Consider the following 13,703-nt stretch of genomic DNA (forward strand, 5'->3'; position numbering starts at 1 on the left):
ACTCTAACCATTCTACCAAGTTGACACACATACCAACACTGATACTGACACTCAGTAAGCACAGGGTTTTGGGGTTTTTTTTGTGTAATAGTGCAGGAACACACCTATCGCCAGCACCTACGACTCCTTGAACGCTTTCATCATTTACTACAATTCTAAATATACACTGGATTGACTATGTGACAAATGTTGCTGTCCTTGAGCAAGCAGGGATCACCAGCATTGAGGCCATGCTATTGAGGACGCAGCTGCGCTGAGCAAGACACATTTCTAGGATGAAGGACCATCGCCTCCCAAAAATAGTATTCTATGGTGAACTCGCCAAGGGTCAGCGTAAGAGGGGCGGTCCAAAGAAGAGATACAAGGACTTCCTGAAACAACATCTCAGGCTCAGCCAAATTGATCACCAACAATGGTCCGCTCTGGCCTCGCATCGGGAGGCATGGAGACGCACTATCCACGATGCTGCAGCCTTTTTTGAGAGCTCACACCGAACGAGTCTTGAAAAGAAACGACAACGCAGAAAGAACCACAACCCGGAAACATCACTGAAGGAGACCTTCCTCTGTGCTTTCTGCAACCGGACCTGTCTGTCCCGGATTGGCCTTTTTAGTCACCAACTTGCTTGTACAAAGCGCAGGATGAGTCCTTCCTGAATCTTTGTTCACGAAGCAAAGCCAGAGAGAGAGCAGGAACACAACTCACTGCAGTCCATATCACAAAACACATACAGCTTGTGGAAGAAACTCATTGTGTAAACAAATCTTCAAAATCAGAAGAATCCTGCAATATCTGCAGAGTATGCTGCAATATCTCCAAATTAACAACATCTTATCAATTTTTTATCAGAGCAACCCCTTCATACAGTCTTGGAAAAACTACTCAGATTTTGCATTGTAAACTGTTTTCCATACTAAAGATAATTTGAAGGGCAGTTCCTTTATTTATTTAATGTTTTAGGTTTGCTAGATATACTTGGTGGTTTCTAGCTTACTATAATGCAGGACTAGGAATGTGGTCTTTTTTACATTGTTGAATCACAATGTAATTGTGATTCCTCACCATTTGTCATGTTGGTTAGGGCTACAGTCAAGATAGTAAAGGGTGCTGCACATCCAGAGGGCTGCTGCTATCATGACAAAGGACCACACCCTTTAACAATTATTTCCCAAAGCATTGCTACCAGTTATTGAAAGTTTTAGAACTAATATGATTAAATAAACTGGACTCATTGGTCTATGGATATGCTACAAAAAATATGATATCAGTATGGTGTGCTAGTTGCTTTCACGTCAGTTCCAAATAGGGCAACCCCAAGCTGAACCTATCATGCGGTTTTCTTGGTGAGATGTTTTCTTTCAATGTTTGCCATTGCTGTCTTCTGAGAGTGAGAGACGTTGACTTAACCAAGGATATCTGTTTATTCAAACCCTGTTCTAGAATTCTAGTTCAGTATTCAAGCACTCTGGATCCAGTGTTGGTATAACACACAATAATAGCAGCAGAGTTTTCCAGCCCGATATTAACCATCTTGTTGGAAGTACACCACACTGATTCCTATTGGAGTGACCCCTCATTGTGTTTAAGATTATAATAAGACTATACTGTTACATTAGAAATGTTGTTATTTTTCCAAGAATTCTTTGAAATGATTCAGAGTAAAGGTCAATTGTCCTCGCTAGGAATTTTAGTTATGTATCTCTTATTTGTAATTACTTGAATGTTGTTATAAGCTATTAGAAAAGTGTACACATGTTTTAGAGTTTCAGTCAATGGTCACATATAGGTAAAATTAACTGAATCAAATTAGAAGTTCCATCTCTTATTGTTTATTACTGAGGGACATAATTATCTGGAAACTCCTGAGTACAGCTCTACACTAAACTAAGTGTTGGTACAGGTTCAATTTTGAGTGTCAAAGTTTTGTGGTGGATTAATTGTACTTTGATAATGTTTGATATTATAAAGTGCTCTCTGATCGGGTTTGCTTTTCAGAACAATGTTCTCTTTGTATATTTCTGAAATCATTCCTGAAACTGCTTTTGTTATCATCATTGTTATTCATGAATGTATACTAAGAAACTTTTAAATTTCACATATGACAAAATGGCCCTTTGGGATTTTTCCAGTTGTATAATTCTACAGAAATCTAGAGTCCTTTCATTCTTCTGCTATGCCTACAGATTAGACTGGCCAATTAGGAGGAAAAACAGAAAAAGAAAGCCATATCACTCCCATTTTGATGGCCACAGATTCTAAAGCCACCCCAATTCTTTCCCTGGATACAGTAAAAGAAACTGGGCCATGGAATTTCCACACTTAGTATTCCTTTGCCTCTAAAACCATATTAACACATCAGACTTACCAGGTAACCAATGCCTGTTCATATTCTTTGTGGGACACCATTCACACCAACTCCACAGTATTCCATATGGACTAGTAGGTTTTGGCCAGGTATGAGCAGAGTCCCCACATTCACTTCCATTAAAGATTTAGTGGATTCATTTTGTCTGCATTCTACTTCCCTGAATGATAAGTTAACTAAGAAAATATCTACAAGTAATTGCTGAACTGGAATATGTCACAGTTTTCAGTGTCTTCCATAAGCTATGAACCTCCTTGGGTCTCATATTGATAAAAAGTGGGGTGTAAGTTAAATAAAAACACATTTCTCTCCACACCCTGTATACATATACTGATATGGACACTCATTTTTGTATTTTGAGCATACATATAATTATTTCAAGATTCTTCTTTCTTTGTGCTGTGTAATAGAGGTGCTCAAAAGTTTCTTGGAGATTTTGAAAACACAGCACAATAAAATCTTTTTTCAATTGAGTTTGCGTTTCTTTTTCCAACATTTTACCAATGAGCACATGTGCATCGATAGTGCAGGAGATGTAAAAGACATAAAGAAACTGAAATCTGTGAAACTGTACATTCCCAATGCTTTGTACAAAATTCAGAAACAAAAGACATTAAACAATAGGGGATTCCTAACTGATTGTTTACACTTTTGAAATGAGATAATTTGGAACTCCTAAATTCAGAGAGAGATGGGAACTTTGAACTCATACTGTTGATTCAAAGAATCAAGGCCTGATGATAAGATGCTCTCATTCTTTGTGACAGAGAATCAAGGAAAGCAGATATGCAGGAAAGAAAGGATTTTCTGTTTCTACTTTGAAATGCAAAATATTAACTTCTGTATTTCTTCCCCCCAACAAAATCTGTGAATGTCAACTATCACCTGGAGCTCACAAATTTTGGTGTAAAGAAAAGTTGACAAAATGCTTCTGAGTCCACAGTGGAAAATGAAGAAGAAAAATCCAGAAATGCTTGTTTCCCTCATTTCCCATTATAGTCTTAACACTAAACATGTTCCAAAACATTCCACAGCACCTTTTTGGACTTTATCATTTCAAAAAGTGGATCATAGATGTTATAACTGTACATTCCAAAAGGTCAAACACTGCTTGTAAAAGCTTTGCATCTGAGAAAAGCCTTCCAGCCTCTTCATTTCCCTTACATGCTAATTTTGCTCTGTGAAAAATTACAAGGGCACATCTACACTCAATTCTCTCAGCTGCAGTCTCATACAGTCCTGGAAAGGCTATTGCACTTCACCATTTAATATCGGTGATCTTATGGTACTGACATTCTAATCGGAAAATACTTTGCATACCTGTACCTTTCCCCCTCCTGCAGTGACATTTAGAGCACAAGGAAACATTTGCCTCAATAAAGGTTTGCTGAAGCAGAACTGTTTCAAAGCTTTGTGAACTCCCTTGCCTTCAATTAGGCTGATAATCAAAATGCTCTTTTCTATTTACAGTTTCTATGGTTACATCTGTATTGCTAGTGTGGGTTGTCCCATGTTTCATTTTCTTTTCCAAATCACACAAAACAGCTGGAAAATATTTAAAAGTGTATCAAGGATGGAGGGGGGGGGAAGAGATTGGTAATTAAAAAGCTTTATTGATGTTTTCTTTCTGGAGCTAAGCCTTGAGTAGATTGGCTGATTAGCAGTGCCAGGAATCTATAATTACAGCTGGAATTTTTATTTTTAGCACAAGGGCTTTTCAATATGGTTGGTTTAGTTGGGAAGTATCCTATCTTGTTGTCTTCCCACTTGTCATTCAAACCAGGCCTGTTGGCCCTGACAGAATATTTTTAACCTTGTTATAATCAGACTCTCAAAGAGAATACACCAGCGGCTTTAGTAATGTTGGTTTATTTTGCTTAATTTGCAGGTATACAACTGAATCCCATTGTATGTCACTTTAATTGGTCTGTGTCATTGTATTTGAGGTCCTCCTTCTAGAATAGGAAACAACTGGTTGACAAATTTCATAAGAAACAAAGGATAAAAGGGAACAGGTTGTAATTTCTACTTTTTGTAGGGTAATAATGAGAAAATCATAAGTTTTACTTTCTACTGCACTTGGATTTTTGAAATCACACATTCTTTCTATCCCAAACGTGAAGAAAATTGAAACAAACCTTTCCACATTTTCACTAGCCAGGTTCAATAGATATAATTATTCCCTGCCTGGAGGGGGCTATTTATACATGCCTGCCTGCCATGTTATGTTAAGGGTGAGTCTCACTGGAGTGGGCAGCCTTGATTCTGCAATAACACAGAATCAAACACATTTTTTAAAGAATGAAGCATTCACAGTACTAAGAATGGATGGATGAATCCAATAATTTCTACACCCCCCTCCCCCTTGCATCATGTGCTTTTTAAATCTTGCATTTGTTTGACCACAAATCAAGAGAAAATTGTGTGGGGGTTTTGTATTTTTTAAAAAAATTCACCCACCGTTAGTTCAGGATGGTACAGAGGCCCATACAGAAGTCAGCCCACTCTACAAGGGATTGAAGGAGAACATCCCGTTAACTGCTTGACAGCTACAGTGAAACAAGTCTAGCACTGATGGCATATCTCCTGTTGTAGCATAACAACACTGGCAGAGTAAGAGATGAAGAGCATTAAATCATAAGCCTGGGAGAAGAGTATTATAATTTATCTTTGTTTTGATCTCATCTTCTCTTTATAGTTCACATATATGTATATATATTGCTCTCATTATTTTCAGGCTACATTTTCTGGATTCCCTTTTCAACAGACAGTGCCAGGAAGACAAACAAACATGAGTTACTGCTACTTTTTGCAGTAAGATTGATTGGCATTGCAAATTATACATACTTTTTTTTGAGCCTGTCATATTTTTTTTTAACAAGACGGTTTATTAGATTTGTGTAGAAGCTGATTATGCCTGACTCAGTATCTGTTAATATGTGTCAGTACAGGATATTATTATTATTATTAACCTTTATTTATGAAGCGCTGTAAATTTACACAGCGCTGTACATACAATCTTTTTACTTAGACGGATCCCTGCCCTCGGGCTTACAATCTAAAAAGACATGACACAGAAGGAGAAGGGAGTGGTGGAGGGAAAGGGTAAGAGGTCCAGCAGTTCCTCTCTACCTCCGAGGCCTGGACCAAGGCAGATGGACTGGAGGGAGGGCTTGGCTTCATAATGAAACAGAACATGAAACAGAACATGAAATAACCAAGCATAATAATTTAAACTTTTTATTGTTAGGCAGTCTCAGTCCCTGCTGAGAGGTAGAGAACTTAATGCTTCACTGTTCCAACCCTCTACATATTTTTATGTTTCCAGTTTTTGTGTATTCTATAACTTTATTAACATTACTATATAGCAGGTCTCGGAAAGATGAGGCTCTGCAAATGTAGTTGGACTTCAGCTCCCAGCATTCTTCACTATTACCTATGCTGGCTTGAACCAGTAGCATTTGCTGTCCAGCAAAATCTAGAATTCTGCAATTATTCCCATGTACATCTCCATTATATAGAGATATTGATGTATTTAATTTCTGTTCATTTCTGCATGGCTCGGGTCTATGATATTTGGAAGACCGTATCTCCTTGTATGAAACGGCCTGGACCCTGAAGAGGCCCTTCTGTCCGTCCCACCACTATGACAAACACGGTTGGTGGGAACAAGAGAAAGGGCCTTCTCAGTGGCTGTCCCTAGACTCTGGAACTCCTTGCCCAGGGAGATCAGAATGGCTCCCTCCTTGTTGGCTTTCTGCCGGCATGTTAAAACTTTCTTATTCAGGCAGGCTTTTTAATGTTTTTAAAGGACTGGGGTGTTGTATCATTTTAAGTGTTTTAAAATTTTATCTTTTTAACTGTATTTTTATTCTTTTAATAAATTAATCTATTTTAATATTCTAACAATTTAATTCTGTTTTAATGTATCACTTTTCTATGTTTTTAACTGAATTGTTATTAAATGTTATAAAGCTGCTATGAGTCCCAGTTCTGGGAAAAGAGTGGGATACAAATAAATATTATTATTATTTCTGATAGGAAATTACAAAATTTATAGATATAGCCATGTTTGAAGTAGAAAAAACTTGAGACTTTGAAAAATAGAATATGAGAGAAACTAAAATTGGCAGATATGTGTGTCCATACCCAGAGCACTGAGTTCTCAACTCTTAAAGTCTTCTTTTAAATCTCTATATATTCAAACATGTTAGTGCTGAATTTAAGTTACCACCTCTTTCCCTCGCTGCCTGCCCCCCATCTTTAGCAACCAGATACAACACTGTCACCTCCATTCTGGAACCAACTGTCCCTATTGTAATTGTCATGTGAGGGTAAATTTCATTTCAGTGGTTCGAGTTTGTTTGGATGTTTTAGGTATTTACTCAAACATGCATGCTTCATATTTGGGACAGACTGAACTTGTGTTTTGTTTTTAAATGAATGTGGGAGCAAACAAAACTGATAGATTTTCTTATCCCCAGGCTTATAGTATTCTCTGTCCTTTTCAAATGAAAATTGTTATTCCACAAGTCACAAATCAAAACTAGAGGACTATGATATAAGACTACAACCAATCAAATCTTCCAGAAGGGCAATGTGAAAGAGTATAAAACTACCTTACCTAACATGGAGAAAATATATGGAGAAGTTACTCTTGCTATTTCATAATTTTTGAACCCAGAGCCATCCACTAAAGCTAAATAGTGGGAGATACAGGACAAATATTAAGAAGCACTTGTTTACACAGCATGTAGTTAAATGATGGAATTCACCACCACTATATGAAGTTATGATTGTCAACTTGGGTGGATTTAAAAGTCAATTGAATAAATTAATGGAGAAGGAAGCCATCCATTGTTACTAGTTAGAGTAGTTACATTGCACCTCAAGTAGCAGAGGAAATATTCCTGGAGGCACAAGGTGGAGGATGTTCCTGTCCTACTGGCGGATGTCCCAGTGCTAACTGAATGTTGCTTCCAAACACCTTACCTTACCCCATTTAGATAAATATTTGCTACTTACTTCTAAGAGAGCTGGCATGGTGTAGTACAGTCGGCCCTTCTTATACACGGATTCAAGCATACATGGTTTGAAAATGTTCCAAAAAAGTATAAATTTACCTTGGTTTTCCATTTTTTATAAGGGAGACCATTTTGCTATGTCATTATATTTAATGGGACTTGAGCATACACAGATTTTGTTATACACAGGGATCTGAACCAAACCCCAGCGTATAACAAAGGTCCACTGTACTTTTAGTGTTAGACTACCATTCTGGAGACCATGAAAACGTACTCTCAGCTTCAGAGAAAGGCAAAAGTAAACCCTCTCTGAACAAATTTTTCTTAGGGTTGCCATAAATGACTTGAAAACATACAACACTTATTTCTATGGAGTAAAAAGTAAAGTACTGCATCTGTTGTACTGAGGTATCGCCTGCTATCCTATTAAATGCAGTTAGATTCCCCTTTTCTTTCCTTAGCTGAGAGAAACCCTGCTACAGGCCTGTATTAGTAGCCTTGCCTGGGAGCCACAGAGAACCTTGTTAATAAAACAGGTATGTCACCAGCATTTATATTGAACCAGAATTCCATAGTCAACTTACAACAGATAACACACTGCAGTTGGAGACACAATTTTGCAGCTAACAAGTTAGGATGTTGGTGTCTAAAGTAGTAGCTTGTCCTAATGCTAAGCAAGCTTAATTACCTGTTTCTGGTGAGCAAAGGGTCTGGGTGGGAAAAGCCAGCTATAAATTGGTCCTCTTGATCACCTAATACATGATTACAGTAATTCTTTTTCTTCAATAAACACAGAACATCACCTCTGACCTTATTCAGATCTTTGGAAATTGTATTTCTAAGCTATCTACTTCAAGGTTCTCTATTAATATGGCTTATGATATGTGAATTATAAAAACTGGAATTAGGCCCATGAGGTAAATAAAACACTCCTAAAATTCCTCCTGCTTAGGGATGCCATATCCCGCCTGCAGGCAGGACAGTCCCATTTTTGGCGGTACCGGCCCAGTCCTGGCCTGGTTCCCGCCAATTCCTGACTTTGGGGCCGGCCCCTGGGCCAGGCCTGCTCATGTGGCCATTGCTGCGGCTGCTCATGCAGCTGGCCAGCCACCCACCTCTGTCTCCTCCTCCACCTCCACCTCCATGCTCTCCCACATGACTGTGCTGGGCAGTTGCGTGGGCCACAGCCAGCGGCAGCACACACTCGCCCCGCTTGCGCACCCATGCATGGGGCTAAAATGGGAGCTTGTCCCCTTGACGCTGGCTGGCCAATGGCAGAACAGTGGGGGCAGGGCTGTTTCCAACCCCAGTCTGCCATGGGCCAACATCAAGGAGGAGGAGGAGCCTTGGAGAAGGAGGAGGCGGAGCAGAGTAGGACTTTTTCTAAAGTGTGTTTTTTGTGTATTTTTGGTGCTTTTAATGCTAACAAGTCTGCCTTGTTGTGACAATGATGGTGGTGGTGGTGGTGATGATGATGATGATGATGATATTGATATCAGCAAACTTGAGGCATGCGCTCACTGTTTCTGAAGCCGAGAGAGTGTGACCTTCCAAAGTGTGTTTTTTGTGTATTTTTGTGCTTTTAATGCTAACAAGTCTGCCTTGTTGTGACAGTGATGGTGATGCTGATGCTGATATTGATATCAGCAAACTTCCGAGGCATGCGCTCACTGTTTCTGAAGCTGAGAGTGTGTGACTTTCCAAAGTGTTTTTTTTTTCTTTTGTGTATTTTTTGTGCTTCTAATGCTAACAAGTTTGCCTTGTTGTGACAATGATGGTGATGATGATTATGGTGATATTGATATCAGCAAGCCTCTCAGGCATGGCCAATGTAAGTTGCTCTGATTTTTAAAAACTCATGAGCAGTGAAGAAAAATCAAAGTGCCTTGACCAAGTACACACTTCTGAGAAATACAGTTGGTGCAAGACACCTGAAACCGAGGGGAAATCCACTTCTTGTTAAACCACCTTGACATGTTAAATATGCACAGCCATGTGAACCCATGTTAAGTGTTAAATCCAAATGGTTTGGTTATGCAATAAGCCTCTGAAATATGCAAGAGGCCATGTTAAATAAAACCATGCTAAATGCCCAAATGTGCTGTTGTGTATTTTGGAAGGGGGGGGGGGGTTGGCCAGAAAGGGAAATACATTTCTGCCATCTTTCTAGGAATAATGCCAAAATGTCATCCATTTTGAGTATGCCTAAGAAACATGCGTTTATATTAATGCTTTTTTAAATTATTTAAAAAATTTAGTTGTTCGCGTGTCCTCCATTTAAAAAATATGTCCTACATTTGGGTCTAAATTTTGTCCTACATTTGTCCCGGTTTGGAAGTTGACAGTTATGGCAACCCTACTCCTACTCAAAAAGAAATTACACATGCAACATGATGACTGGTGCATGGAAACAACAATAGTTGCAGTACAAGGAAAGGCAGCTTCTCATGAAATGTCAGATGTTAACCTGGCACCCTAGAGGCAGTCCTAAATCTTGGGATTCCTTTGCTATAGAGATATAGTTGATAGCACAATTATGTACCAGAGCGAGAAGCAATGAAGTGAATGCAGTGAAATGCTATGTTATTTTCCAGTCTTGCAGATCATTAGAAATATTTACAAGGAATTAATTCCTGGCAGAAAAATAAGCATTCACCATCTATGGGAAAGGGTGCTGATATGAAAATCATTCTTGAAAAATCTTCAAAAGAATACAGTAGGCGGGTTTTCATAACATAATAGCAGGAAGAGGTTGAGTAATTCTATTTTGATGTAAGGAACACTTTGTAGAAGCTAAACTATTAGAACAAATAACTTTCCTTGGGGAAGAAATCCTGTGCAATTTAACTAAAAACCATGCTAGACATTGTGAGATTTTCCTAAGGGCTTTTAGAGAATGGAGAGAGTTAAAATTCTGATCTGTCCTTTTGGTAATCTCAGTAATTATTAACCACTCTTGCTGATATTATTTACATTAATTTTTTTTATATATCAAAGCAATTAATGTCCTGTATACTTGTATCCTAAAATCATTTTGGATGCTACAGCTTGGTGATAGCAGTGTGGCGATGCAGAACAAATTATCCATAATTTCTGCTTCCTTTAAGCTTCCTCTAGAAGATACATCATGAGAAGATGCTGGAAAATCCCCTTAAAATTGATTAGGGCAAGATTGAATAAAAGGTGGAAAGTGTTACAATGTATAGTGACTCAATATAATTTCAAATTTCAAATACTTTCACATAGAGTTTCGAATGTTTATTTTAAAAATAATCTGTTACAGTTATATTCTCAAGACCCTAAATGTACTTAGGATATTTGCAGAGTGTTCTTACCACCCAAAGTTAAAAGGGACTATTCAACTAGTCCATCTTTTTTCCCCTTTAATTTGTTTTCTTTGATAAGAAAACAAAATATGGAGGAAAGAATGGGAAAATTTGGGAAGGCTACACATTGAAAAAGGTAATTCTGGACTTTCCATAAACTTCCATGGATGAATTGCTGTAGAAGCATAGTAAAAGCCTCATCTGGAAGTATTTCTTAGGGGCTGTTCAGACAGGGACTGCCTTGTTTGAGCCAGATTGGGGCTGCGGCAACTGCACGCCACAGCCTCGATCTGGCCTTTCCAGGGCGCAAAAAGGAGCGTGACTTGGTGGTGCTCCTTCAGCGCAGCATCATATGGACGCAGCACTGGAGGAGCATCGTGATGCCATACGGCATGTGGAGCAGTGTGCAGCATCATGGTGCCCTGAGGGGTAGAGTCAGGGCATGCATCATGTGGACGCGATGCCCAGCTCCGCCTCCAGCCCAGCCTTAATGGCCGGTCTGAACAGGGCCTAAGTTACCATTATGGTCACAGTTTTTAAAAGCTATTATTTTGTTCCACAAAAGTAATTAAATTAGTTGGTTTTAGTTAGCTTTTAAATAAAAACTGAATTCTATAAGCCACTACTCTTTGGTAAAAACACATACTCCTCTCACACCTCCTTTGTCATGGCAGCAGCCACAACAGAACACAACAGACCATCAGGTAGGGCACAAGGCAGCACTTGAATGGTGTGCTGTTCCTCTTTTACCATATAGGGGAGTTAGAATCTTGTTAACTATATTGTTGATAGCTGCCCTTGAGTCAGTTCCAACTCATGTGGATGAGACATCTCCAAGAATTCCTATCCTCCACTGCCTTGCCCAGATCCTGCAAGCCCCTGCTCATAACCCCCCTGATTGAGTCTATCCATCTGGTTTGTGGTCTTCCTCTCTTTCTTCTACTCTCTACCTTTCCTAGCATTATTGTTTTTTCTAATGATCCATGTCTTCTCATTATGTGGCCAAAGTACAATAGCCTCAATTTGATCATCTTAGCTTACAAGGAGAGCCCTGATCTGATGTGTTCAAGAACCATTTGTTGTTTTCTTTGCTGTCCACAGTATCCTAAGTACTCTTCTCCAGCAGCACATTTCAAATGAGTTGATTTTCATTCTGTCTGTTTCCTTCACTGTCCAGCTCTTGCATCTGTACATGGTAATTGGGAATACAATGGCTTGAACAATTCTGACTTTAGCGCTTAGTTGTATGTCTTTGCTCTTCAGTATCTTTTCATAGCTGCCCTTCCCATTCCTAGTCTTCTTCTTATTTCTTGACTGCAGTCTCCATTCTACTCAATGTTTGATCCTAGATATGGGAATTCTTTTAACTATTTCAATTTTCTTATTGTCTACACTGAATTTGTGTATTTCTTCTGTAGTCATTATTTTTGTTTTCTTTATGATCAGCATCAGACCTGCCTTTGTACTTTCTTTTTTGACCTTCCTTATTAACTGTTCCAATTCCTGAACATCTTTTGCTAGTATTATGGTGCTGCCTGCATATCTTAGGTTGTTAATGCTGCTTCCTCCTATCTTCACTCTTTCTGATTCTAATCCTGCTTTTCTTATGATGTTTTCAGCATATAAATTAAACAAATCAGGTGATAGGATGTAGCCTAGCCTGACCCCTTTGCCTTTTGGGAACCATTCTGTTTCCCCAAATTCTGTTCTGATGGTGGCTTCTTGTCCTTGGTACAGATTCCTCATCAGGACTATCAGAAGTCATGGCATGACAATGTCTTTGAGTGCATTCCATAGCTTTTAGTGATCTATACAATCAAATGCTTTGCTGAAGTCTATAAAATACAGGCTATTTCTTTTTAGAAATTTTTTGGTGCGCTCTATTAGCTATCTCATGTTTGCAATGAAGTCCCTAGTGCCCCTTCTTTTTCTGAATCCTGCTTGCACCTCTGGAATTTCTCTCTCCATGTATGGTTGGAGTCCATGCTGCAGAATTTTGAGCATTATTTTGCTTGCATGTGAGATTAGTGCTATTGTTGTATAGTTGCTGCAGTCTTTTGTATCTCTTTTCTTGTGGATTGGTATGTATATAGAGCGTTTCCAGTCTGTTGGCCACTGCTTTGTTTTCCATATTTGTTGGCATATTTCATTTAGCACTAAAGTTGCATCTGTCTGTAAGCATACTGAGACAGCTCAATAACTAACAACTAGAGAGGGGGATGCCAGACAGAAAACATGTCCAATAAACAATCATAGTTAGTAGCAAAACTATACATGTAATTGGAACATGGAATGTGAGAAGCATGAGCCAGGGGAAACTCGACATATTAAAGAAGGAAATGGAACACATGAATATAGCAATACTAGGAGTGAGTGAGCTAAAATGGACATGAAGTTCATGGAATAGACAACTATACAGTAATCTATTCAGAAAATGAAAAAACAAGAAGAAATGGGGTGGTTGTGCCCATTCCTTGAGACGTCAGATCTGGTTACAGTGACACATGCTTTGGTTACATCCTGTTTGGACTACTATAAAGTGCTCTACGTGGGGTTGCCTTTGGAAACTGTTCAGAAACTTCAGTGGGTCCAAAATGCTGCAGCTAGAATGCTGACTAGAGCCAGTTACAAGGAACGTATAACTCCTGTATTGAAACAGCTTTGTGGGCTACCGGTTGGTTTTTGAGCACAATTCAAAGTGTTCATCATGACCTATAAAGCCCTACATGACTTAGGTCCAGACTATTTGAGAGACCATATTTTCCCATATGAACCACCTAGAGCCCTCAGAAGACTTTCTCTCGGTCCTACCACCATCCCAGGCTCACCTGGTGAGGACCAGAGAGAGAGCCTTCTCAGGGGCTGTTCCCACCCTGTGGAATTCCCTTCCATGGGAGACTTGGTTGGCCCCCTCATTGCTGGCTTTTCCCCAGCAGACGAAGACATTTTTATTTAAACAAGCCTTTTAAGATCTTGCAGGCTTGGTTT

The 13,703-nt window shown here is 39.1% G+C and overlaps 1 protein-coding gene across 1 annotated transcript in view; it reads left to right on the forward strand.

The window, feature by feature from the left end:
• Positions 1-13,703, forward strand: part of LOC149318157 (sodium/hydrogen exchanger 9-like) — a 410,327-nt gene that overhangs the window by 83,724 nt on the left and 312,900 nt on the right. The gene's annotated exons all lie outside the window — the stretch shown is intronic.

The sequence above is a fragment of the Sceloporus occidentalis genome, unplaced genomic scaffold (genome assembly GCF_023333645.1).
Source record: "Sceloporus occidentalis isolate IW3139 unplaced genomic scaffold, rSceOcc1.0.p SCAF_2, whole genome shotgun sequence".
Classification (NCBI taxonomy): domain Eukaryota; kingdom Metazoa; phylum Chordata; class Lepidosauria; order Squamata; family Phrynosomatidae; genus Sceloporus; species Sceloporus occidentalis.